General features: G+C 33.4%; 1 pseudogene; it reads left to right on the top strand.

Annotated features, from left to right (window-relative positions):
- Window positions 1–2,562: 2,562 nt before the first annotated feature.
- LOC103504104 (peptidyl-prolyl cis-trans isomerase FKBP65-like) lies at window positions 2,563–27,891 on the top strand (annotated as a pseudogene).

The raw sequence follows: 27,891 nt of genomic DNA, 5'->3' as shown, positions 1-27,891 counted from the left end.
TGTGTTATGAATTGTTTTTTTTTTCTAAATTGTTTTGTCATTTGATGCAATTTCCCAAATTTATATTTGAATATGATTCAAATTTTTATTAAATTAAATATAAAATATTTAAATTGACTAATTAATTAATTAGAGAATTAATTAATAGTTTAGTTTAATTTTGGTTAATTAAATTAAAATTATAGGTTATGAGAGATATTCATTTGAATATGATTTAAATGAACTATTAATTAAATATGATTTAATTAATTATTTAATTTAAATTAATTAATTATTTTAATTAAATTAAATTAATAACTCAGTAAAGGAGTTATTTAGAGAACGTGTCTGGTTTTCCCACGTATGTGTGAATCTCTCTAACTCTTCTTTAGGATGATTAAGTGGGAGGTAAGGTATTAGTATTCTCTTGAAAGAAAAATTCTCTAAAAATTTCATTCCAATTTTAGTTTCCACCAACCAAAATCTCGCTCAAAGAATAGGGAGGTTTCCAAGTGGTAGTGTCTCGAAATTAGGTGATTTGTAGATCCAAAGTAGTCGACGAGAGTAAATCCTATTGTCTCTGATATCTAATTTTAATTTTGAAAGCATACTTAACCATAGAATTTAGAAATTAGTTTCTTAATTATTTTTGCTAATGTATTTGGTATTTTTAAAATTCCAATTAAATTGAGTTATGGTTGTGATTAAATTGAGTTTATGGTTCTGCTAGGGCTTTTATCCCTTCAATTGACTCATGAGTTCTAGTCGTTATGCTACAGTTTCAACTTGGAGAGGCGGTTGAGAAATAAGACTTTGAAGAAGATGCAAAATTAAAACCGACTATTTCTGAAATTGCACAAAAGGACAATGTCATTGAAATTATGCACCAGTTGAAGGTCAAAGCAAGATTTATGTTACATTCCAAGAACATCAACTTTATGGTCACCTCTTAACGTAATTTTTCAAAACATTTGCAGGATACTTTTTCTCACATATCTTCCTTAGTTTGTTGCAAAAATTCCCACTAGTGGCTAATGAACATTGAAGTAGAAGTGGTTTTTAGTTATCTACTTATCAGGTGAAAAAATTGGGAGGTTGGGTTTTTAATTTGAGCTAGTTGGCCATCTCTTAGGGACTTCTTAAATAAACATTGGACTTTTCTTCTCACGATCTGATATGCTTCGTGTATGAAATATCACCATGTCTTTAATGATTGTCATTTTTTAATATAACAGGAGTTATGTTGTCATTTTTTGAGCAGGTGGGATTGAGATATATCATGAACTAATAATTGGTTAAAGTAGATTCAATTTCTCTCTTCCTTTAATTAGGGCTGAAATTGGTACCTTGTGTTGCCATTACAAAGGGTAAAACCTTCTTTGTAATGGTGCCACTTAAGGTAGAGCTGGGGTGCCACTTGAGATCTTTTTAATATCAATAAGGATTTATATCAACATAAAGCCTCGCCTATAAATAGAGCCTCTTAGGGACGCCTATCTTTGAGGTAGAGTTGAGCATCCCCAACTCTGAGGGGTCGTTAATATCGATTTTACTCAGTTATCTGAATCAAGGTTTATTTTGAAGATAGTATTAATTTAGCTCTGTCATCTCCTAAGGAATGGATTGTTGGGTTAGAATTTATATGAGGAAAAACCAGTATTTGACGAATTGTTTTCTAAATGTTTGAAAATTCAAGTTTCATGTGTATGAACAATTATTCAACTGCTTGAATGTTTCTAAAGCCAACGATGTATGCATAACTATTTTTAAAAGCATGTTTTATAAAAACTGTCATTCACTAAGTCTTTTGACTTATTCTTTCAAATGTTTTCTCACTTTTCAGGTATAGATTGTATATTCCCTAGTGCGAGCTTACTACTGTAGGATCAATCAGTAAGATAGGAGTTGCTAAGGTAACTTGAGAGTTAATCTTGGGATCAGTAAGTGGGGGTCTTGGGAAAGCATGTCTGTGTTTATAGTTCAAGTTACAAGTTATGGGCCTAGTTAGTAAGTTCTTATTATGTCCATGTTTCTGTTGTTGTTCTGTTATGTTATGTTTACACCTAGTAGTCCGAGTTGTTTGGAAAGCATCTAGCTTGTGTTGTTGCGTTTAAACATGCATTAGTTAGGTTGTGACTGTTGGTGGAGTCAAATAGGTTAGATGGTTGGTGATTGTTGTCAAAGTATGACAATGCTATTCAACCCTCATACCCTCTTTTGGGGCCAGGTTAAGAGTTTAGGGTATGTACTTTAGGAGGGGGTGTGACAGTTCTCCTCACGATGAGAGGAAGAGGTGGAAGTTGATGCTAGACTTGAGGATGGGCAAATGAAGCATACTCGACTCTAGGACGAACAAAGGCAAGTGGGTCTTCCATGAAACCTTCCATAGAGGGAATATCAAGCCTCACTACAAAAAAAGGACCTCTTAACGAGCGTCGTCGAGAGATCATGTGTCACAAGATATTGTCTCTCCTGACAGATTACAGACAGTGTCAAGAGTAAGCCACAACTTTCGACGCCTTATACTGACATTGAAAGTTAGATATCTAAAATATAAAATGAGGGTAACTCTCGACGTCATACATGAAGATGTCGAAAATTAGGGGTAACTCCAGGTGATTATGCCATCGGGAATTGGATATCTAAAATAAAAAATGAGGGTAACTCCTGACGCTATACATGAAGGCGTCGAGAATTAGGAGTAACTCTCAACAGGTGATTATGTCGTTTGGAATTGGATATCTAAAATAAAAAAAATGAGGGCAACTCTCAATGTCATACATGATGGCATCGGAAGTTATGCATAACTCCCGGTGCTCTTCATTATGCGTTGGGAGTTCTCATCATTAAAAAAGCATATATATGCTAAGTTTTTTGCAAATATGTGAAACCCTCTCCCTTCATGCAATTCTCCCTCTCGCCGTTTCCAAGGTGTCGTTCGATGCCGACTCCTCTCGCCACTACTGCCCGAGACTCGATGCTTCTACTACCGCTCATCCCGCCATTCATACATTGTCGGCCTCCCTAGTGGCTTTTCTCAACCATTCTCATCTATGAATATTTTTGGTTGCATATATCCCAACTCGTTCAAAGTTGAAACTTAGGAGTTAAGCTGTAACCAATATTCTATACAAATGTAAGGAGTTTTTTTTAAGTGCTCTGTACTCATCTATATTTCTTTGGGTGGATTAGATGCAATTATCAAAGTTTTCTTTATTGTGATATCACATCCATATTTTCAAATCTAATCTATACACGTATAATTGAGGTCATCTGTAAGCAATTAAACTTAGCATATATATCAAAAGATTTTGGGTATAGATTAGTTCTCAAGTGTTCAATTATTCCAAAAGTTGTTCTTATGGATTGTAAGTTTGTTGTTCTTGTGTGTTTGTTACTATGTTATAATGTTTGTTTCTCTCCTCCTCTTTTGTAATGTATCTTTGTTTATTTATCGCAGGTGTATTAAGTGTTCTTTTTATCTTTTTGACAAATGGTAATTTTGTTTTATTTTACTCTAGTTTCTAATTTGATTTGCTGAAATTAACTAGAGGTTGTCCAATAATATCATTGTTTAATTTGGTGGTGTAATAGTTATAGAATGACCTATGATAATGAATGTTACCATTTTGCTTAAAACTAATTGTTCAATGATATTAACTGAGGATCCAAACTATTTTTGTTTCTTTAAGTAATTTTGTTATTTTTTATTTTTATTTGGATGAAAATTATCATTTGCTCATTTTTCACGACTTCGAAATTTCAAAGGATTGAAAACCATTTACTTAAATTGTAATGCATTCAATATGATATTATTGGAAACCAAAGTAAGTCATATGATCTTGATTTACTTCTTAATTACTTTTTATATAGTTTCATTATTAATATAATTAAGTAGTTAATAAATATTATTTTCCCTTTCACATGATTCAACAACTTTCAAAGTTTCAACAAATTAGTTGAAGGGATGAGAGTCCTATGTAACGAAATATTTAACAAAACCTAAACCTAATTTTAATTGGAAACTAAAAATAACATTACGTAGACAAATTACATAAACTAATTTCTATAAGGCCAAACATGATATACATAAACAAAATACAGAGAACAAGAAAGAACACTTACTTTCGTTGATGACTTTGTAGCTGCCAAACGTCAATTTGGGGCACCATCACTTGGAGATCTCTCTATTCTCTGAGTTGAGATTTTAGTTTGTAGGAACCAAAATTGAAAGGAGAATTTTACATAGTACCAATTTTCAGAGAAAAAACCTATTTCTCAGTCGTCCTCCTACCTCCCTTTTCTTGAGGATGAAGAAGATGGGGTTGAGAGATATTTGGGTTACATGGGAGAACCACCAACATTTCCAATTTTAATTTAATTTAAAATAAATAAATAAATTAATTAATTAAGTTGATAATTAATTAAATCATATTTAATTAATATTTTGATTTAAATCATATTTAAATGAATATCTCTCGCATAACCTATAGTTTTAATTTAATTAATTTAATTTAATTTAATTTAATTTAATTAAACAAAACTATTAACTAATTCTCTAATTAATTAATTGCTAAATTAAATATCTTATATTTAATTTAATATAAATTTGAATCATATTCAAATATAAAATTCTCTCATAACCTATAGTTTTAATGTGTATAATATACACATTAGTTATAATATGAATCTAATTTACATTATCTCATAAATTAATTTTGAATCATATCCAAAATTAAATTTATATAATAAAGTTTAATTAAAATATTAACTTTATATTATAATGTATCACCATACATTATATTACTTTCTAAATTAAATTTGAACATTTCAAATTACAACCAATACAAATAAACCTCATTACCCTTTACGAGCTAGGAAGGGGACCTTATGGGCCTACAGATCAGAAACTACAACAATATGAAGTTAATTGACTAAACTCATTAACCACATTAATCAATATTCATTAACTGTGTGTATAATCCATTAAAGATTCGCAACTAAACTATTCTCACTGTAAATGTGTTTATGTGTCCACAAATTATACCAATAACAGTAAGCTAGTTCTTCACAAGTGTTCGTAACACTAGCTGGGTCAAATTACCATTTTATCCATGAGTTACTTCTAGTCCTTAAATACCAGTGCTCTTCTAATGAACAACTTGTTTATGGTCCAACCACTAAATAGAAACCCCTTCCGTGCCATAAAGAGGGTAAGACCTTTTGTTCAAGTCTCGAAGACACCATTTAAGGGAACACTCATCTATTTACCCTAAAGTCGGGAATGAGTGAATTCCATCTTGTGTGGTTATGTTCCCAGCTCCCCACTCGGTCTTGTCTCTAAAATGATAAGCATATTAAGTTGACAATCTGGCTACTCTCACCTGTACAAATCAAAGGACAATCCCTCGTGAACAGGAGTTTATAATACACTTAAGATTAAAACTAAGTTACCTAAGTCATCCTAATAAAATAGAAACCTAACTAGTTAACAAAGTTACATCTAGTGGTTACTATTTCGTGGTCCAGTCTTATGCAAACTCATTCCATAATACCCTCACTTGCATGTCACCTAGCTATACGAATGTGTTGGATCATTGCGTTTGTATCAAATACAAAGTGAGCCGTATCCATAGTGTTTACCAGAATAAGGTACTCAACCTTATCCCTATAGACCCTTTAAGCTGTATCTCGAACATTGATTCTTCTATATCTCTAAATATTGTTCATGAGCATCAAACAAATTAGAATGTTAGTTTATTGGATTTATGTTATTAAGACAAAACTAATAATATAATCAATAACACTTACTGAAATTATAATAATAATACTTTATTAATAACGGTTAACAAATTACATTTACTATTTACGAGTTTTAAGATATAAAACCCAACATTAGTGACTTTGTTCACTAGAAGAAATATGGTCTTTAATGTCGGTTGAAAAAAATGAAAACGAAGCTTTAATGTCGCTTTTTAAAATGTGGATGTTTAATGTCGGTTTTAAACCGACATTAAAGAGAGAGCTTTAATGTCGGCTTCAAACCGACATTAAAGGTATAGTTAATTTTTTTTTTAATTTTTTAAAAACTTAAAGTATCTTCTCTCTTACTTTACTCTTTTCTTTCTCACGATGCCCACATGATTTCTTCCCTCTCCATATCAATTTCTTCCATCTCTTCTCAATCTCACTTTCAACCCTCTCTTCTCTGGCGAATAGTCACTGCGCACACAGTTGTCGTCGTCCCTCGTGCTCAGCCACCGTTGCGTCTGTCACTATTGTGCTCGTTCGTCGTCCGTTCGCCGTCCTCGTTCCTTACGTTTGTGCATTTGTGTCCAGCCTTCGTTACCACCGTGCCCAGCCCTTTCGTCGACCACTAGCCGCTAAATAGCTTTTCCTACTCTTTCGCGACTTCATCGGCGTTCTTTCTTCTTATTCTTGCTGTGAAATCTCATTTTCTATACTTTAGTTCTTTTTCCATACGAAATTGGAGAACATAGTTTCATTCGAGGTTAGGGATTTTCTTTTGTGTTAAAGCATTTATGTGTGGTTTTATCCTTTTAGGTTTAATATATACATATGTTCCATTAACTCTGGAAATTGAAAATTTGATATTCAGATGTTCTTCAACTTGGCGCCGAATTGTTTACGATCAGGGAAGATTTATAAATCTTCTAGCGAAGCTTAGAAAATGGTTAGTAACTTTCTTACGTTCAGATTTCAACACTTTTCTTTTGTTTGCTAGTTTAGTTTAGTTGCTACGTTCGTATGTAAATTCTAGTTGACTTATTTCTTATACTTTCATTAGGCTTTTCGACTTGGTATGGTGCTTCTTGTTTTGAATGCTTCTTATATATTGTCATTTATCTTGTTTGTTAATTTTCAGATTCTTTTCTTGGGTTTGTAGGCTACTTTGGCTGATTCCTTTCTAGCATATCTTGATGAACTCTCTAATGTAAACAAGTTTCAGGTTTCTAAAGGCTGTTTACTTCTTCGTGTAAATGAAGTAATAACTATGTTGGTTGTTATGCAAGTGAAGTCTTTAATTTGTTTGGTTTACTTGGTGACTTTAATTTGTTTTTGTTAATTTGATGGAGTTAATTGTTGTAATGTTTATAAGACTTGACCTTAAACTTAGTTTTGTAGTTATATTTATTAGTTCTTACTATAACAAATAACTTTCTTATCTTAAAGTTTTGATGAGAAATTTTCATGAGCTTTTATTTTGACGATCGTTTATTTTAAAGTACTTTTCATAACTTAGTATAACCTTTTTGTTGTAGTTAAGGTGTTTGAAAAAATATCTGAGAGATCTTCACTAGATTTTCATAGTTACTAATGTGGCAGCTATTGGGTCTCCATGGTTGTCATTAAAGTTTAACTTTATTTTGAGATGTATTTACGAAACTGTGAGCTATAAAATATGTTTTCTTGTCATGTTTCATAAGTAGAAATCTTCATGGAGAGTTTGAAGACTTGTCACAGACTTAAGCTAATACAATTTCGTACTCATCTTTTTCATCAGAGAAAAGTCATTCTACTAAAAAAAAGAAGAAATATTCTCCATCTCTTCCTTTTGTTGTGGTGGAACTCATAGAAATGACTTTTCCTTTTTCGATTTTGGTTTTATAGTAAGTGAGTGGTCCAGGGGCTTTATAAAATAGCTTGAAGCAAACTCAATGGCTTGATTGCTGGGGCTTGGGGATGTCTTTGAGAGAAAAAGGTATCTACAACGTGAATCTAATGACACTCATTGTTTTTGTTACTTGGCTTTGAGCTCACTATGATTTAATTGCTTAAAGAGATCATGGAAGTATCAAAGAGATACATAGGAGGTTCGTTCTATTTTAGTATACTTTCTATTCATCTATTTAGGCTGTGAAGAATATTTCAAAAGGACCATCGTAACTGGGAAAGCTAGTATTGCAAATGGTAAGACGTCCATATTTTCAAGAATTAGATATTCTTTATAGAAATGGAGTGGTAAATACTGGAGCTGTCTTTGATAGTACAAATACTGAAAATAATTCCAAGGCTGAAAGAAGTATAGATCCTTTTCATGAAGATGCTTGTTAGCAGCAGCAGACAGTATTTATTTCTACCAAACAGAAGTATACAAGTAGGCTGCCCTTTGCTAGCAGCAGACAAGACAAGGAACATAAACTTTGTATGATATTTATTTCTGGTAATTGTTCTCTTGATACAAATCAAGGAACCATTTTGTTTGTTTAACCCGTTCTACACTCTTTCTTTTTTAATTTGGTTTTGTTGGCTATTTTTCTCCATTTGTTGGCACACTTGTTATTGAGTTAATTTTTTTAGAATCATCTGTTGTGAAGGTTATAACCTTGGATATGGGCCTTCTTGTAGCTGGCACAAAATATCGTGGGGAGTTTGAAGAAAGATTAAAGAAACTGATGGAGGAAATAAAACAAAGTGATGAAATAATTCTATTTATTGATGAGGTGCATACATTAATTGGAGCAGGGGTTGCAGAAGGAGCTATTGATGCAGCAAACATATTAAAACCTGCCCTTGCAAGGGGTGAACTGCAAGTATTCTCGAGACAAAATAATTCACATAAAAAAGTCCAAAACAACTAAGAGGTTATGATTGTGGGAAGCTATTGCATAAAGAACTTCCACTCTAGGTTACAGAAAGAAAAAAAATAATGTATGACAACCTAACAATTTTCTGTGATAAGAAACCGAACACTCCCAACAAAATAAGGCCAAAACAATTTAGAGTCCTGGGCAGTATAAAATACTGAAATTCTTGTAAGTAAATGGATAGTAGTTGAAGACATCATCTTTTTTCCTATGGATTTGTGTAGATTTAATGCTTAATTTTCTCTGGTTATTGAATTAGTTAGTTTGTAAGAGGAATAGGTCGATATTCTGAATTCTCCAACAGTTTCTTTAACTGAGGTTAGTTCTTGACGTCAAATGATTTCGTGATATGTTTTCTATTGAAAGCTTTGATCTGAAAAGTAAGTTACAATATATATGTGTGTGTGATATGTTAGAATAAGTCACAACAGTATATGCTGCTGCTGATGATTAGTTCTTAAAAAAAATTCTAAGAATTGAAGCAAGTGATATGAAATCTTTTTTGAGTTTCAAATTTATTTTGGTTGGAAGTGTGGGTTTCTTTGCTCTGTTTAGTCGAAGATCGTAATTAAGAGTTATGCCTTCTTGTGTGTTCTCCCATCTACTATGTTTTCTCAACAATAATTTTGATATTGCTTGTAGAATGATTGAGGTCATCAGATTGAAAGCTAAGCGATTGTGTAGATAGCCAGACGATCGTTGAAGGTTGAAGACTGAGAATGCGTTTAGAATTTCTTATTTAAGTCTTGTATTAGGATCTTGTTTCATGTACTATTGTAGAATGTATATATAAACACAATATTAAGTTTTCATTTTGTGTATACAAATTTAAAAGATAAATATTATAGTTTCTAAAATAGTATTAATTTTATTAATTTGTTGGAGCGAGAAAAAAATATTTATCTATATGGATTCAATGTTGGTTTATAAAAAATGGACAATAATACAACAATTAAATAAATATAAATTTCTAAAATGGACAAAAACAAGCCTTTAATGTCGGTTTTAAACTGACATTATTGGCCTCTTTAATGTCGGTTTTAAAACAACATCATAGCCCAGTCGACATTAAAGGGCTTCAATAACACTATCAAAAATGTCGGTTTAAATCCGACATTAAAGCCCAACCGACATTAAAGGGCTTCAATAACACTATCAAAGATGTCGGTTGAAAACTGACATTAAAGGCCTTTAATGTCGTTTTTAAACCGACATTAAAGGCTTTTAATAACGCTCACAAAAATGTCGGTTGTCAAGTGACATTAAAGCCCTTTAATGTCGGTTTTAAACCGACATTAAATGTTAGATTTCTTGTAGTGGTTGAATAAGTTGTTGCCTAATAGAAATTGTTGAATGGAAATGGTTCAAATGTATGGACCAAAATTTTGGTCACCTTTTCTCTCTTATATGTAACAACAATGTAAATAACAATTTATGTTGCTTATTTTTTTTTTAATGAATTTGGAAACTTTTCCTTTACTCAATTCTATAAATTTTATTTGTTCATTCTCTGAAAATATTTATTTGATTAACAATGCTCCTAAATTTAGGCAGTTGATATAGAAAAAGATATAAACCATAATAAAATATAATTTATTTTAAGTTTTGGGAACTCCCGACGATGTGTACATGGTCGTCGGGAGATCATAATTGAAAAACATTCAAACTCCCAACAATCTTTTTCTTTGTTAGGAGATCAACACAAAATAGGGATACCTTCACCGCATCATCGTCACTCTGGAATTGAATATTCAGATAATCTTTATCCAACTTAGCACTATTCATATTTGTCCTATCGCTCAAATATAATCGTCGTAGTCTAGGGGCTTTTATCCTCTTCAAATTCAACCGCACGTCTCGGCCTATACGTAAACCCGGTGATAATGTCAAAACCTTATCACCTAGTAGTTAAACCTAATAAACTCCTGCAGTTCATCCTAAACCTCTTTAAGCAACATGTAGTGGCATAGAGGTCCATTGAAAACCAACTTAATGTCCAAGAAATGTCCAAACATGGTTTTTCTAAACATATACATCTACCTAGGTAAATTTGGTTTTAATGTTCGAGACAATTCTCACTAGGTGTGAACAACAGGTCAAGTTTACAAGGAAGAAGCCTGCACTGCAAATTTTGGTGACAAGAGGCATCTGTCAAATAGAAAACACACAAAAAAAAAAAAAATCAGTAATATGTCCTAAAACTCAAGGCACTCTTGGGCCTATCTCGATCGAGAATAACATGATTTAACAATGGAACTTGGGTAACATTGCATCGGGATGTTGCGAGACAAGGGTTTTATATACATTTGTAACGTATCTCGGCCTAATCTCGGGCAAAATCGAGTCCCCAAGATTACCCAGCTACAAAATGCATATGAAATGCAAAAAATCTCGGGATGCATTCAACAAATCTTGAGGCAATTTCATCAATCTCAATCGAGATTCTTCATCTACATGAGTCCAAATTCATGTAATTGTAGAGATTTATCAAACGAAACTACTTGCATTAACTTAAAATCGAGTTCTATATCCAAATACAATAGAAAACCAACTACATATTTTCCCATTCACCTCATATTTCCTAAAAGACATTACAATAGAACTTAAAATTCAGCCCTAAACTATGAAATCATTCGACACAGATTTAAGCTTGAGGATGACTTTTTGAAATTATGGGCGCTAAAAAATTAGTCAAATCTCTTAAGTTTTGGGATCAAATACGTTTCGTCTAAACCAGGATAAGTAAAAAGTTTAGGGTTTACAAATATCAGACGTTCGGGCTTCCAAGAGTATTTTGGTAATTTGAGTGAAATTTAAAAACAAGACCCAAAACTTCGATGTCAAGTTTTGTTGAGATAGATCGAGAAAAGAAGTTGAAACGATTTTTTAAAATTTGAGAAGAATCTTGGGGTCAAGGTCAGCCAAAATTGACTAAGAAAAACAAATTTACGAGGTATTTAAAAGTATGCTATTTTAGAAATGTAAAACTATTTTAGAAATGTAAAACCAAAAGTGTGATACCTTTTTTAATTTCCCATGCAACTGCTATTCACTCTTGATCATGTGTTATTCATTCTTCATCTTAGAATGATGAAGCACTAAAATGATTAAAGTTGTTATTTTCAAAATTGCCACTAGACATCATAACTTAAAAAACATTATTTTCTTAAAAAATGGATTAGACTGACATTAAAGATCCATTTTTTTTTCAGAATCTTTAATGTCGGTCGAAAATCGACATTAGAGATTCACATTTTCGTTTTTCCTCCAACCAACATTGTACATTAGTTTATCTTTTTTTTCAACCGAGGTCAAAGACTAAATTTCTTGTAGTGTTAGTTAGGTGAATGATTTTGCTTAATATGTCGTTGCTGTTCTCTTCATTTGTAAGTTGTTTTCATTTAAGGGGTGAACCTTGCTTAATTACTAGGATGTTGAGGGGTGAGTTTGAGTTTCTTGATTTGTTGTTGTTCTTTAAGATGGGGGATGAACTTTGCTTGTTAATATGTTGTTGTTCTCTTTTCTTGATTTTCTTAACACTCGTGTTGAAGGTGGTGTTAACCTTATGGTTAATTATTAGGATGTTGAGGGGTAAGTTTAAGTTTCTTAATTTTTTGTTGTTCTTTAGGGTGAGGGACAAAATTTGCTTATTAATATATTGTTGTTCTCTTTTCTTGATTTTCTTAACATTGTTGTGTTGAAGGTGGGGTGAACCTTATGCTTAATTACTAAGATCTTGAGGGGTGGGTTTGAGTTTATTGAGTTCTCTTCACATGATTTGTTGTTGTTTCCATTTTTCGTGGGTGAACTTTGCTAATGGAGGATCTGTTGAAAAGTGGGTTTGAGGGATGTGTTCTCTTTTCTTGATTTGCTGTCTTGAGGGTTGGGTTGAGGGATGACTTGTACTAGAAGAAATGGGCCTTTTAATAGCTTTTGAGGATAACTCATTTTCGATAGTACTGTTGAAAAATGAAAGTAGAAAATATCTTAAATAAAAAAATTAGAAAGGCTACCCAAAATTTCACATCTCTTTCCCTCTAATTCTCGAATTTCAAAAACCCTTCCATGCGATTTCAGATGGCCACAATACCAAACTCCTCTCTTTCGCTAAAGCTTTACCGCCTCGCACAACCCCCTTTTCGTCCAACCTTTGTCGTTGTCTATAGGTCTCCAACCTCTTTCTTCTTCAACAACGTTTGTTGCTTTTGTTTTTTTGGTCCTTTCATGTATGTTAGTTTCTCCGTTGGTTGAATATTTTTTGGATTCCCTTTTTGTGTATTGTTATCGTCTAGTTGTTTATAGGCGCTAGCTTCAGTTCGATTAATGCAAGGGTTGAAATTGATTCGTACTGTTTCCTCTCAAAAGGATCTGTATATTTTCCTCTCAACGAACTTAGTTAACAAGGGTCTATTTGATTGTCATATTTTTTGTTTTTTTGTTTTTCAGTTGAGTGGTTATAGACTCATAATCCCCACTGTACGTCAATTTTTAATCTACTATTGCGAAAAACATTTTTGAAATCCTTATTCCTTATAATTACAAATGATGTTTGGCTGTGAAATTTGGATAAAATATTAAAAATGTATTCCAAAAGAGAAAATAACAAAAAAAAAAAAAAAAAAAAAAAAAGAACAAACGTTAGTGCAAGAAGCCTTTATAGAATAATTTTTAAAATTAAAACTAAATCGTATCGAAGTAGGCTAAAGTTACACATTCTATATTGCAGATGCAATGTGACAAAGTAAGTGGAGACAACAGGGGAGTTAAGAAAAGATGTAAGGCATCCTTCCGTAGAGTAAACTAGTACGTCCAACTCTATGGGATGATCCGGGTATTTGTTATTCAATCAAATTTCCAGCTTCTCATTGATCATAACCAAACATCCAATGCGCGATTACAATTGCTTTAAGTTGGATTACTTTGATTTTGGTATTGGTCGGACATTTCCTGTAATATCGTTTTGTATTTGGTGCTTTTGCTCAAGTACAGGCAGGGAAAAAGAATTAGGAATTTTATGTTATTCACTTTTTGGTGCTGTGATTCCAAAGAGTTTATTTTATTTCATTAGCCAATGAAATTTGTTTCTATTCTAAGAAAGTTCTTGTAGTCACAAGTCTGGTATTGGATACATATTTCTTTTAGTATTCTAGGAGAGTTTCAATTCTTAGGAGCATTAGAGATAAGATCGTTTCTTTGCATGTCTCTTGCATCTATTATTAGTATTTTGTAATCATACATTGATATATATTTTATATATTCATGTAGGTGGATGAAATGATACCTTACCAAAACAAAAGAGAACGAACAATGACCACTCAACTACATTGAACCTTGAATACTTGATGAATAAGTGCATTTTAAGAGCTAGGGTACTTTATCTTAGCTTGTTTAGTTTGAATAACAATTTTATTCCAAGAAATTATTTAATACTTTATTTTGAATGTTGATGAATTATCAACGGAAGTTATGGTGTTTAGTTTATTATGTTGTATTTCATGTGTTTGAATTTCAATTATGATGTTTGGTTAATATGATGATAATCATAATAGTAATTATAATAGATTAAATAGCATTGCTTGAACATATAATTATAGCTATAAATAATATATTATAAATAATATATTATAACCTTAAAAGAATGTCGTTCTACGTTAAAGATAGCATTCTATTTTAGCTATATAAATATATTATAGCTTTACTAAAAAATGTTATCAAATGGATATATAGCAACATATTTAAGCTAGATATTTATACTTTATTATAACATCCATTATAGCTTTACAAAAATGCTATAAAATGTCATAGATTTTTAATAACATAGGCTATTAGGACTTTCGAAAAGATCATAAAAGGTCTATTATAGCTTTTTTCGTTAGCTATTGTATCTATTATCTCAGCTCGTAGTATGATTAATATCTTTTATTTTCAGGGGTTTGCTTTACTAGTTGTGTTGATGGGGTGGGTTGTGCAATTTTTGCTTGACTTTAGTTGAAGGGTGCTTCTTAACTTTTTTTTTTCTTTGAAAATGTCTATTAAGTATAGCTTGGGGGTGGGGGAATTAAACTCGAGACCTATTGTTCTCGAGAATATATACAGATCCCAGTTGAGCTAAGCTCATGTTGGTTGTTTCTTAACTTTTTGTTTAGGGGTGAATCGTTTTGCTTAACGTTAACTTATTTTAGAAAGTTGATCAATATGGTTATATGGACTTTTTTGGTGTAAATTTTGATTATTTGAACTTTGTAAGGATGAATTTTTCTTAATGTGAGACTTGAGTGGCTGTTTGGGGGAGGGAAAGGAAAGGACTTTCCTTTCCATGTTGGGGCAACGTATAGGGGAAAGGGGGAGAGGAATAGGTTTAATCCCCCTTATTCCTTCTTAATCATTCTCTTTCTTCCTCCCAATCCATTTCTTTCCTCTCAATTCGTGTGCTATTGCAACACCCCAAAATTTAAGGTAATTTATTTTTAATTATCTTAAGTTTAAATCTTTGAATTTTTGGGTGTCATTTAATTGTTGAACTTTATTGGAACTTATTGGATATTATTTAATTGTTTGTATTGGAGAAAATTTGATTAATTATATATTTGATTGTATAATTAATTGACTTTGAGGTTAAAATAATTATATTATGTGGATAATATAATTAGGTAAAGATATTTATTTTTGAAAGATAAAGGTGATTGGATTGGAGAGAGAAGGAAATTTGAGTTTAAAGAGGAGATTTGATGGGTTTTAAATGAAGTGAGAGAAAATTTGGATGGTTATTTGGGGAAAGAAGAAAAAGAAAAAGGATAAATAATAACAACAACAACAACAACAACAACAACAACAACAACAACAACAACAACAACAACAACAACAACAACAACAGCAACAGCAGCAGCAGCAGCAGCAGCAGCAGCAACACCAACAACAACAACAACAACAACAACAACAACAACAACAACAACAACAACAACAACAACAATACTAATAACAATAATAACAATAATAACAATAATAACAATAATAACAATAATAACAACTTGAAAGCTTTTAGAGTTGTTAGTCAAATCTTTATTGCAATAACTATGAGCGGAAGAAGGTAGAGCGATTATCTATCTATGGTCTCGACGTGTTAATTTTTGATGATTCTTATGATGTGTAATGAGAAAGACGAAGCCGTGATCAAAGTGGTCACCTTAAACTCAGGAGGAGTATGAAGACATCGTCAAGTAAATTCACTCATACATTTAGGGGGAGCATGAAGTCTATAGCTAATAAGCATGTTATAGTAGTCATATAGTTAAACGGAGATCGTATGTTGTATCGATGCATATTGACTAAGAGCGAATCTTAATAATATTACTCATCAGAGTTGTGTGCAGCTCCCCAGACGTAGGGAACATTGGCCGAACTGAGTTACCAAAGTTTTTTGTGTTATTTACTTCTTCTGTTCCTCTGGCTATTACTATTGTTAAATACTTTAGATTTAACTAGAGGTTAATTTGATTATCTCACTCAGTTTCTCATAAACTTTCTCACACAAAAGAGATTTATTAAAATTAGCAAAGACAGAAAGATGAAGAAAGATTTTCTATGCAAATTTTGTACTGTGGGAATTCTTTGAGGTTGAAAATTCCTAATAGAAAGTGCTTACCATATTTGAGGTAGAAACGGAATGATTTATGGATATAAATTTATTTTAGCTAATTATAAAAATGATTTTAAATTAAGAATTTTTTTATTATTATTTTAAAACTGTACAACAACAACAACAACAACAACAACAACAACAACAACAACAACAACAACAACAACAACAACAACAACAACAACAACAACAACAACAACAACAACAACAACAACAACAACAACAACAACAACAACAACAACAACAATAATAATAATAATAATTTTTTGTTTAAATGTGGCATCAGAAGTTGTGCCATCTTCTCCATTGGGAAAAAAAAGAAAGAAAGAAAAGAGAGAGGAAAACCCTAACCCTAGCTCCCATCGTCGCTGCCGCCCCCGTTTGTTTCTGCGGATCCTCTCCTCCATCCTCGCCTTAGCGTTCGTGCATCGCCATCGAAGCCCTGTCGGTCGTGTTCGTCTTTGCAAGCCGATCGTTCCAAGTGTCTCCGTCTCCGTCAGCATCTCCGTCGCAAAGTCGTCGGTCGTCCATTTTTCGTCACGGTTCATCGCGTAGTCGAGTCGTCTCCGTCGACCGTTGGTAGTCGCTGTTTGCCAACGTTTTATTCGTCGCGGGTCACGCTCAGAAAGCTTGAGCCGTGAATGCCCAACCGTGCATCGTGCGTAGTCGAGCAACGTGTTTGAGCCGCGTCTTCGCCGAGCCGTGCGCACACCTTTGCCCGACCCGCGCTAGCTACCTGCTTGAATCTGAATCGCGCCCCGGCCGTTCGAGGCATTTCCCTACCGAGCCGAGCCACCTGTTTTCCTTCAGCTGAGCCACCTAGCCAGTTTTTCTCTTAGCCAAGCCATATTGAGCCACCAAGCTTATTTGTGACTTTTTACCTATTTTTGAGTAAGTTTGAGTTGGATTTTGGTTAGTGCGCAACAAATATTGATTTTTGGACTCTAAATAATTTAATTATGGATTTGATTGAATTATTTTTATGGTAGATCAGTTGGGAGTTGTGTTGAAGAATTTTTCTAAACCAAGGATAAATTTGCGATTTATCTTCAACTTTAGGTAAGTTGAAATAGTTGGAATTGGATCCCTAGGCGATTGTTAAATTAATTTATTAAACTTAGTTATTTACCCTTATTGTTTAGGATTTTCTCTTGGGAAGCTTGACCGTGACTGTTAGGATAATTTTGGGATAAGCTAATCTCCAGGTAAGAGATTCTACTACTAGACCCTCGAATTGAATTTAAGTGACCGCATGTATTTATGGTTATGCATTAATGATACCTAAAATGTATAACTTGATGCTATTGACAATGACTGTCATTATATAGCTGTTACCATGTTTATTACTGTTAGTATATTGATGACGACGAGTGTGTTATGTCTTTGATGACAATGTTTGGTTAAAATGACATGATCGATACTTATGCCATGCTTATGATGATGTACGCTATGTTACATGCTAATGGTTAGGTTGTGTTGTTAGCTTTAGCTATTAGAGTCGTACCCATATAGGTGTCTTTCGGAATCACCACCTTTTATGACTGTGTAGTTCGACGGGATCACCAGTCCAATATGACATAGACATAGACATGATTATGAGCGACTCGACGGGGTCACTCATAACCCAATTGTCTTAGTGTTTCCTTCGGGTACACTAAAGACCAGTTGTTCTAGGTGTTCCTTTGGGTTCACTGAAGACCAGACATGTTCCTATGGGATCACAGGTTGCACGTGTTCGGGAACGTGTCAGTTTAGGGATACCACTTATAGGACTCTAATAGGAAGTTAACAGGCACCTAGTGGGTCCCTTACTGAGTATATTTTTATACTCACTCTTTCTTGTTTAGTTTTTTAGGCAGAGGTAGAGGTAAGAGTAGAGGGAAGCTGACGAATGACAAGAAGTGACTGTGGCGAGCCATAAGGATTTCTTTTTGCTTCTGCTTTATGTCATTTGATGTGATGCATTTTTAATTTATTTAATTTTATTTATTTTCCTTTAAAACTAGATAGGGCCCGAGTTAGGATTTTATTTAATTTTATCTTTAAGACATTTGTTTATGATTTTAACGAGTATTTGAGGTTTTGTTTTGTTTTCTATTTTTTAATAAATTTATGAAATTTATTTATCTTTTAATTAGTAACGACTTCAGCTTAGTATAAGGAATTGAGTCGTTACAGCTATCTCCTTTTTTCCTCTCCATCTGATCGTTCATCTCCTTCCTTCCTCTCACTCTCTCTACAAGTCTCCACAACTGAACTCCTTTCTCCCATTTCCCCTCACGCACTCCTTTCAATTTGGCTGCTCATCTTCTTCCTTCCTTTAAATCTCCACAACCATTCCACACTCTCCGATTTTCCCTCACGCAGTCCTTCCCAACCCTTACTAAATGTCTGTCTTCTCCACCGATTGCGTTAACGATACCCCTTCGACCTCATTGGGTTTTTCATCGAAAAAATCTTTCACCCCCTTCGAAAGTGCTTACTAAAGAAGACGATGTTTCATCATCCGCCATTGGAACTGATTAGAAGCTTCAAAATAAACATTCCCACACACAAGAGATTTATTAAAATTAGCAAAGATAAAGAGATGAAGAAGGATTTTCTATAGAAATTTTGTACTATTTGATATAGAGACAAAAGATTTATTGTCAGGAGATAATGAATAGTTTGAATACTAGTTATGCGTAGTTATGGTTTTGTAACGCCCCAAAATTAAGGTAATTTATTTGTAATTATCTTAAATTTAATCTTTGAATTTTTGGGTGTTATTTAATTGTTGAAATATTTGATTGGTAGAAATTGAAACTTATTTGATATTTTGGAAAAATATCCAATTGTTGTATTTGTAGAAATTTGATTAATTGTACATTGATTGTATAATTAATTGATTTTGAAGTGAAAATAATTATATTATAAAGATAATATAATTATTTAAGGGTATAATTAAGTGAATTGAGGATAAAATAATTATATTATAAAGATAATGTAATTATTTAGGGTTATTATATTTTAGGAAGATAAAGTGATGTGATTGGAAAGAGAGAATATTTGATTTAAAAGAGGATTCGATGAGTTTTAAATGAAGTGAGAGAAAATTTGGTTGGTTTAATTAGAAAAATAAATAAAAGAAAAAGAAAAAAACACTAATTTATTTATTATTATTAAATAGGCCTTGGGAAAACCACCATTTATTATCTCCCTCACTAAACCCTAACCCTAAAAACCCTAATCTCAACCGTCGGCGCCGTCGCCTGACTTGTCCGTCGATCGCCCGACCTTCACCCGAGCTGTCTTTGCCTCTGTCCGTCTCCATCTCTGTTTGTCTCTGTCGCCGTCATTCAGTCTGTCCATCGATCGTCGAACGGCCGCCGATCCATGCAAGCCGTCGCATCTGTCGGTTGTCATCTGTTTCCATCACGGTTCATCGCGTAGCCGAGTTGTCTCTTTCAGTCATCACGTGCACTATCGTCAGAGTCCCATTCGACCCACGCTGGAGATCATTATGAACTCGGGCCATCTTCGTCAGCCGTCGATAGCTATTGTCTGTCCGTCGATCCATCTGCCGCGAGTTACGCACACAAAGCCCAAACGTCTCCAGTCGTCGAGCCACACGTGCGTAAGCCTCGAGCAGCATGCACACCTTAGCTAAGCCGCCCTCCACTCTCGAGCGGTGCGTACACCTTGGCCGAGCTGCTCTCCACTCCCGAGCCGCGTGCACACCTTAGTCGAGTCGACCAACCGGTTTCCCTCCCTCAGTCGAGCTGCTAGCCAATTTTTCCCCTCTAGTTGAGCCATTTGAGCCACCAAGCTTATTTTTTGTTTTCTTACCTATTTTTTGTAAGTTTTGATTGAGTTTTGGTTAGTGCCCAACAAAGATTGATTTTTGGACTCTAATTAATTAAATTTTGAATGTTGGATTAAATTGATTAGATTTAACTGGAAACTAAGCTCGAAATTTGTCAAACTAAGTGTAAATCGAATTCAGCCTCGATTTTGGGTAAGTTAAATCAATAGGATTTTTGGATCTCTAATCAACTGCGAGTTAAATTATTAAACTTAATTATTTACCTTTATTGTTTAGGATTTTTCCTTGGGAAGCTTGATCGTGACTGTTAGGATAATTTTGTTAAGCTAGTCTCGAGGTAAGAGATTCTCTTACTAGACCTTCGTATTGAAGTGAGAGCTTGTAAGAAATTCTTCTATTATGCTGTGATGTAACTGGTATGCATAATATGATAATGTGTATGGTGATTGGTAGTCATAATTATTCCATAGTTATGATAACTGATAGATCCGATTGAGATATGTTATGGTGATAATATTTGAATAGAATGCTATGGTTGATACTTATGCCATGTTTTTGATGATGTGATGATATGTTCATGCTTTGGATAAGGTGTACTGTTATCTTTAGCTATTAGAGTCGTACCCACTCGGGTGTCCCTCAGGATCACTACCTTTTTATGACTGTGTAGTTCGACGGGATCACTAGTCCAGTATAACATAGACATGATTATGAGTGATTCGACGGGATCACTCACAGCCCGATTGTTTTAGTATTTCCCCCGGGTATACTAAAGACCAGTTTGTCATAGGTGTTCCTTTGGGTTCACCGAAGACCAGAGATGTTCCTACGGGATCATAGATCTCACGTGTTCGGGAACGTGCCAGTTTAGAGGTACCACTTTACAAGACCCTAATACCAAGTTAACAGGCACCTAGCGGGACTAGTAGTGGGTCTCTTACTGAGTATATTTTTATACTCACTCTTTCTTATTTAATTTTACAGGCAAAGGTAGAGGTAAGAGCAGAGGAAAACTGGTGAATGATAAAAAGTGATCATGGCGAGCCATAGGGAACACTTTTGCTTCCGCCTTATGTTATTTGTTCAGATTTTAGTATTTATGAGTTTGTTTTTATTTACTTTCTCCATTTAAAACTACATAGGGGCCGAGTTAGGATTTTATTTAAATTTATTTCTACATACATTTGTTTATGATTTTAATAAGTAGTTTGAGGTTTTGTTTTATTTTCTATTTGTTTATTTAAGAAATTTTATTTATCTTTTAATTAGTAATGACCTCGGCTTAGTATAAAAAGTTGAGTCGTCACAGGTTTGACTATTACTAGTTATGCGTAGATAATAAATATTTTGACTACTACTAGTTATGCGTAGTTATGGTTTGACTAGTTATGCGTAGATAATGAATTTTTAGGTTTAAATATGTTTTAATGTAACTGTCTTCGACTGGTTAGAATGGACTGAGGGATAACTGTTAGCTTTATCTGTGGGGTGTATACCTTGTGGGCACGGTGCCTTACGGGATCACTACATGTTGTGCATCAATCGGATCACAAGACTGATGTGTGTATCCTACGAAATCACTAGACTGATATGTGCATCCTACGAGATCACTAGACTGGTATGTGCATCCTACGGGATCACTAAACTAATGTGTATATCCTATGGGATCACTAGACTGATATGTGTATCCTACGGGATCCCAAGACTGTTATATTACAGGATACCCCCTAATAGAAAGCTAATCGTTTTTACCCCTAACGGGACCAATAGTGGGTCTATTACTGGATATATTTTATACTCACCCTTTTCATGTTTAACTTTTCAGGAAAAGGTAATACGAGAGGTAGACCGACGAGGGGCAAGAAAGACTTGTGATTGCCATATGAGAACGTGTTGTTTTCTTTCAAATGCTTTCACATAATGTTTTTACTGTTTTTAGTTTTGAGGATTGAAAATGACCGTTAGGTTTAGGACATTTATTTATTTTTGATGATTTCATAAATGATGTTGTGAACTTTTAAATTTGTTTGAAATAGGACTCGAAGATAGATTTTTCTTATTTTTTGGATGTTTCATTGATTTTAAATAAGTTTTACGAAGTTTTATGTTTTGATGAAGTGTTTTAGTATTGAAGTAATGACCTCAACATAGTTTGAAAAGTTGGGTTGTTACATCCTTCCACTTATTTCTTCCCTCAAGAAGAATTATCATAATCGTTTCCTTTTCATAATCCTTTCCCCCTTATTCATTTGCTTCCCCCAAACCCCTCTTAGAGTTTGTTATAAGGCTCGTCTTGAGAATGGTACCTTGATCTCGAAGTCTGATGGGGTCGAATTCAGTGTCAAAAAGGGTAGGTTATTCAATGCACTTGAAATCTTGTTGTCTTGAATTTAAGGGGTGTCGGAGTTTCTTACTTGGCTTGTGTAGGGTACTTCTGTCCTAACTTAGCAACAACTGTAAAGGCGATGAAAAGGGGGAGAAAGCTTCGTTGACCGTGAGACCACAATGTGAGTGAAGCAAATTCTCTTCTCTCAAGTTCTTTTGGACCTTAAATCCATGGGTGTGGTGATTCTTCAAATTCACTATTGATAAGATGTTGTGCCTCCAAATGGTACACTTCAAATAACCCTTTAATTGGATTCTTGGAAAACTGCTAAAGAGATCACCAGGTATTAGAAGGTGTTAAAGAAGACATAAAAGGAGGGAGAAGGAATGGACAACTAAACGAGGGAGTAGTGGTGCAAGGTGATATAATCGTACTTCAGTTGTTCTATAACTACTAATGATTTAAATTGTAATTTGACTTAGTAGCTAACTACATTGAGCTTCTATTCTTGCTAGTGAAACTTACTAGTAAACTGGCCGATGAGACCTTTTTACTAAAAAGGGTGATGATGAAAGACTGTTTGAGTTCAAAATTGACGAAGGTATGTTGATCTTGGTGATGTTCGTTAACCATGGAAGGATTCGTATCATTATGGTTTTACTAACTAAGCTGTAATCCAGAATATGGAACAAAACAAGTCATTAAAGGACTCGATTTGGCTGTGAGAAAGATGAAGAAGGGAGAAATTGCCTTCGTGACGATCCATCCACAATATGCTTTTGGATCTTTTGATTCATCACAAGATCTAGTTGTGGTTCTTGCAAACTCAAATGTATATGACGAAGTTCAGCTAGTTTCATTCGTCAAAGTATGTTTGAAATATCCATTTTTTGCTAAGTTTCTCACAAGAGAAGGTTCAATTAAACTAATACCAACTTTTGTTATTCCATGAAAAAGAATCTTGGGACCTAAACAAAGTAGAAGAGAAAATAGAAGTAGCAGGGAAAGAAGGAAGAAGGAAACACTATGTTCAAAGCTGGAAAATATGAGAGAACATCGAGAAGATATGAAAAGGTATTTTAAAGTTCAACATGAGAAGTTCAAAATGGTTGGAAACTCTAAAAAATAGGTTGGCTAACATTGTTGTTCATCATCCAACTGTTTGATAGGATGTTCGCTACATTGAATATGATACTTCTTTTAATGACGAGGAGAAGCAATAGAGCAAGGCACTAAAGATTTCGTGCAACCTCAACAATGCTGCTTGCAAACTAAAAGTTAAAAGACTACAACCAAGCAGATAAGCTCTGTACAAAGGTCCATTTTGTGATACTTTGCCCCAATTATGGTGATATTGTAGGATCGATTTGCTTAGTGGCTTAACATACACATCAAATTTCCCTTAATCAACAAGTGTTGGAACTTGACAATAGGAACGTGAAAGCTTTATATAGAAGGACTTAAACATATATTCAACTTGTTGATCTTGATCTTGCTAAGCGAGATATCAAGAAAGCCCTCGAGATTGACTCAGATAATAGGTAGCTCATTGACTATAACTAAAAAGCACAGCCACGACACATAAATGCACCAATTTTATTTCTTGGGATACGAACACATTGTAAGAAGCTTTATTTTATTTCTTGTTTGTTAAGGTACATATAACTTAGACATAAAATACTAAATGGACACTAAAAGGCACAAAATCTATACTTGTTTTTTTTTTTTTTTTTATCTAATTGATTCTACCTTTAAATTTGGGTCTAACATAAATTCTTTTTTCAAGAGTGTTCCAAAAGTGTTTCGAATGTGTCTTTAAGTGTTTGAAATTAATAATAAAAAAATACAAACCCGACCCAGAGACTACCCGATATGGAGTGTCAGTGTTTCATAGGTTGACAAACTCCTTAGGTAACATGTATACAACACAAACGTCTAAAGTCAAGTTCAGCAGTTTAACCATAACAAAACATGTTTATATATGCTAGTGCTCATGCATGTGTATCATTACATTGTTGATGCAGGGATGCGACGATTGAATGCAAATTATTAAAAGAGAAGGTGAGGGAATACAACAAGAGAAATGCACAATTTTACGGTAATATTTTTGCAAAAATGAACAAGTTGGAGCACGCTAAGTCTGTTGTAAGTTACAAAACCAAATAGCTAATTTCTCAGTCTTATTCTATCCTGAAATGAACTGTTTTAGACATAAGACATTGTAATTATGAGTTTTGCATAATTAAGCAAGAGGCAATACCAATGACCATTGATAACAAAGCTTAATGGCTAATAAAGTCTGATACTTTAGCCTTCATAGTATCACCACTATGAAATGTAATGTAGTGTCATGTTTTAGAGAAACATTGTGTTGGTGCCTTGTTTACACTCTGTATAAATAAGTCAGCTATCTTGAAGGGTGATTTTGCACTGCTTTGTTTGCATTCTCCTTTCAAATAAGGGAAGACAATAAAAATATATCTTCTTGTCTTCTTCGTGTTTTAGTGTGCTTCCTTTTATACATGGTTTTGAAACTTTCCTTCAAATTGACGAGCTTCTAGTATCAAAGCACTAACACATTTGTTGCTCTAAAATTTATTTAGCACTTTAGTTATCTTATTATTCTAGTTGAATAGATCAACTTTAGGTTGAACTTACATTCAAATCTAATTTATGTACCTTAATCATTGTATACATGTATATGTATAAGCAATATCTTACAATATTGCATTATCTTATTAACTATGTTATGAAGTTTGTGTTACATTTCACTAGATCTTATTTTTTTAAAAAAAAGAACTTTGTTCTATTGTTTGAAAATTTTGACTTTTCAACAAATAATGCAAGATTTTCAAAAAGATACCTTAACTTTTCAACAAGAAACAAGGGTTGGAATTTCTAGTTTAACTAGCCAAATGTCTCAACTTGCTTCAACGGTGAGTAAACTTGAGTCTAAGGGTAAGCTTCCTTCATAATCTGATGTTGCAAATGTAAGTGCTCTTACTCTTCGTACTGGTAAAGTTGTAGACACTCCTAGTTCAAACTCTATTTTGCATAAGTCCAGCAACCCCTTTCTTGTTAAAAAGGATAAGGTAGATTCACAGTTGGTTGCCATTTTGAGTCTTAAAGTGCTTATTTCACACTTTTTGAACTTTTTGGTAGGTTATGAGTTATGAATTCACACTGAAGCATTGTTAGGTCGTTTTAGACACTTTTTAAGTTGGTTTGACATGTTGGTTCTTGTAGTGCTTTTTTCGCCCTTTTTGAAATTTTGGTAGGTTGTGAGTTGCCAACTTACAGTTGAGCATTGTTTGATCGTTTTCAAAAACTACACACGCTTTGAACACTTTTTCGGTTAGTTTGAAACTAAGTTTGTTGTACTTACACACTTGGTTGCCAGTATATGATTTGAAGTGCTCGTTTCACACTTTTTGAACCTTTTGGTAGGTTGTGGTTACGAACTTATACATGAGCATTGTTAGGTCACTTTGAAAGTTCAAGTGATACTTAGACACATTTTAAACATTTTTTAGGTTTGTTTGAGACTAAGTTTTTTGCACTTACATACTTGGATGCTATTTTGGGTCATGAAGTACTTTTTTTGCTTTTTTTTTTTTAAACTTTTGGGTAGGTTACGAGTTACGAACATATACTTAAGCTTTGTTAGGTCGTTTTCAAAGTTTAAATGATACTTAGACACGATTTAAACACTTTTTAGGTTGATTTGAGACTAAGTTTATTGCATTTACATACTTTGTTGCCATTTTGGGTCTTGAAGTGCATTTTTCACATTTTTTAAACTTTTTGGTAGGTTATGAGTTATGAACTTACACTCACTTAAGCATTGTTATGTCGTTTTATATACTTTTTAAGTTTGTTTGAAACAAAGTTTGTTGCACTTACACACTTGGTTGACATTCTGGGTATTAAAGTGCTTTTTTCATAATTTTTTAAATTTTGGTAGGTTGTGAGTTACAACTTATGATAAGCATTGTTCGGTCGTTTTTAAAGGTTAAACATGTTTTGAACAGTTTTTTGGTTGGTTTAAAACTACTTTTTACGCACTTATACACTTGGTTGGCAATATAGGTCATGAAGGGCTTCTTTTGCACTTTTTGGTGGTTATAAGTTATGAACTTACACTTAAGCATTCTTAGATCATTTTGAAAGTATTAGTGGTACTTAAACAAGTTTTCAAAACTTTTTTGGTTGGTTTCAAAATAAGTTTGTTGCACTTACACATTTTGTTGCCATTTTGGGTCTTGAGGTGCTTTTTCAAGTTACGAAGTTACACTTAAGCAACGTTAGGTCGTTTCGAAAGTTCAAGTGATACTTACACACATTTTGAACACTTTTTAGGTTTGTTTGAGACTAAGTTTGTTGCACTTACACAATTGCTTGCCACTTTGGGTCATGAAGTTCTTTTTTCGCCATTTTTTTACTTTTTGGTAGATTATGAGTTACGAACATACACTTAAGCTTTGTTAGGTCGTTTTCAAAGTTTAAATGATACTTAGATCGGTTTCAACACTTGTTAGGTTGGTTTGAGTCTAAGTTTGTTGGACTTACATACTTTGTTGCCATTTTAGGTTTTGAAGTGCTTTTTTCACACTTTTTAAACTTTTTGGTAGGTTATGAGTAACGAACTTACACTTAAGCATTGTTAGATCATTTTAAACACTTTTTATGTTTGTTTGATACTAAGTTTGTTGCACTTACACACTTGGTTGACATGTTGTGTCTAGAAATGCTTTTTTCACTATTTTAAAATTTGGTAAGTTGTGTGTTACAACTTACACTAAAGCATTGTTTGATCGTTTTGAAAGCTTAGACACATTTTGAATAGTTTTTTTGTTGGTTTGGAACTACGTTTATTGCACTTACACACTTGGTTGGCAGTATAGGTCTTGAAGTGCTTTTTTCGCACTTTTTGAACTTTTTGGTATATTATAAGTTACGAACTTACACTTAAGCATTGTTAGATCATTTTGAAAGTTCAAGCGATACTTAGACATGTTTTCAAAACTTTTTAGGTTGGTTTCAAAATAAGTTTGTTGCACTCACACACTTGGTTGCCATTTTGGGTCTTGAAGTGCTTTCTTAACTTTTATTGAAACTTTTGGTAGGTTATGAGTTACGAATTTACACTTAAGCAAGGTTAGGTCGTTTTGAAAATTCAAGTGATACTTACACACGTTTTGAACACTTTTTAGATTTTTTTAAACTAAGTTTGTTGCATTTACGTACTTACTTGCTATTTTGGGCCTTGAAGTGCTTTTATCACACTTTTTGAACTTTTTGGGAGGTTATGAGTTAGGAACTTACACTTAAGGATTGTTAGGTCATTTTTCAAGTTCAAGAGATACATAGACACGATTTGAGCACTTTTTAGGTTGTTTCAAACTAAGTTTATGACACTAACCACTTGGTTGCCATTTTGGGTCTTGAGGTGCTTTTTTTTCACACTATTTGAATGTTTTTGTAGGTTATGAGTTACGAACTTACACTAGCGTTATTAGGTCGTTTGAAAGCTTAG

The sequence above is a fragment of the Cucumis melo genome, chromosome 3 (assembly GCF_025177605.1).
Source record: "Cucumis melo cultivar AY chromosome 3, USDA_Cmelo_AY_1.0, whole genome shotgun sequence".
In the NCBI taxonomy this organism is placed as follows: Eukaryota; Viridiplantae; Streptophyta; class Magnoliopsida; order Cucurbitales; family Cucurbitaceae; genus Cucumis; species Cucumis melo.
Note: the sequence above shows the minus strand (reverse complement) of the source record. Positions and strands in the feature narration are given on the sequence as shown.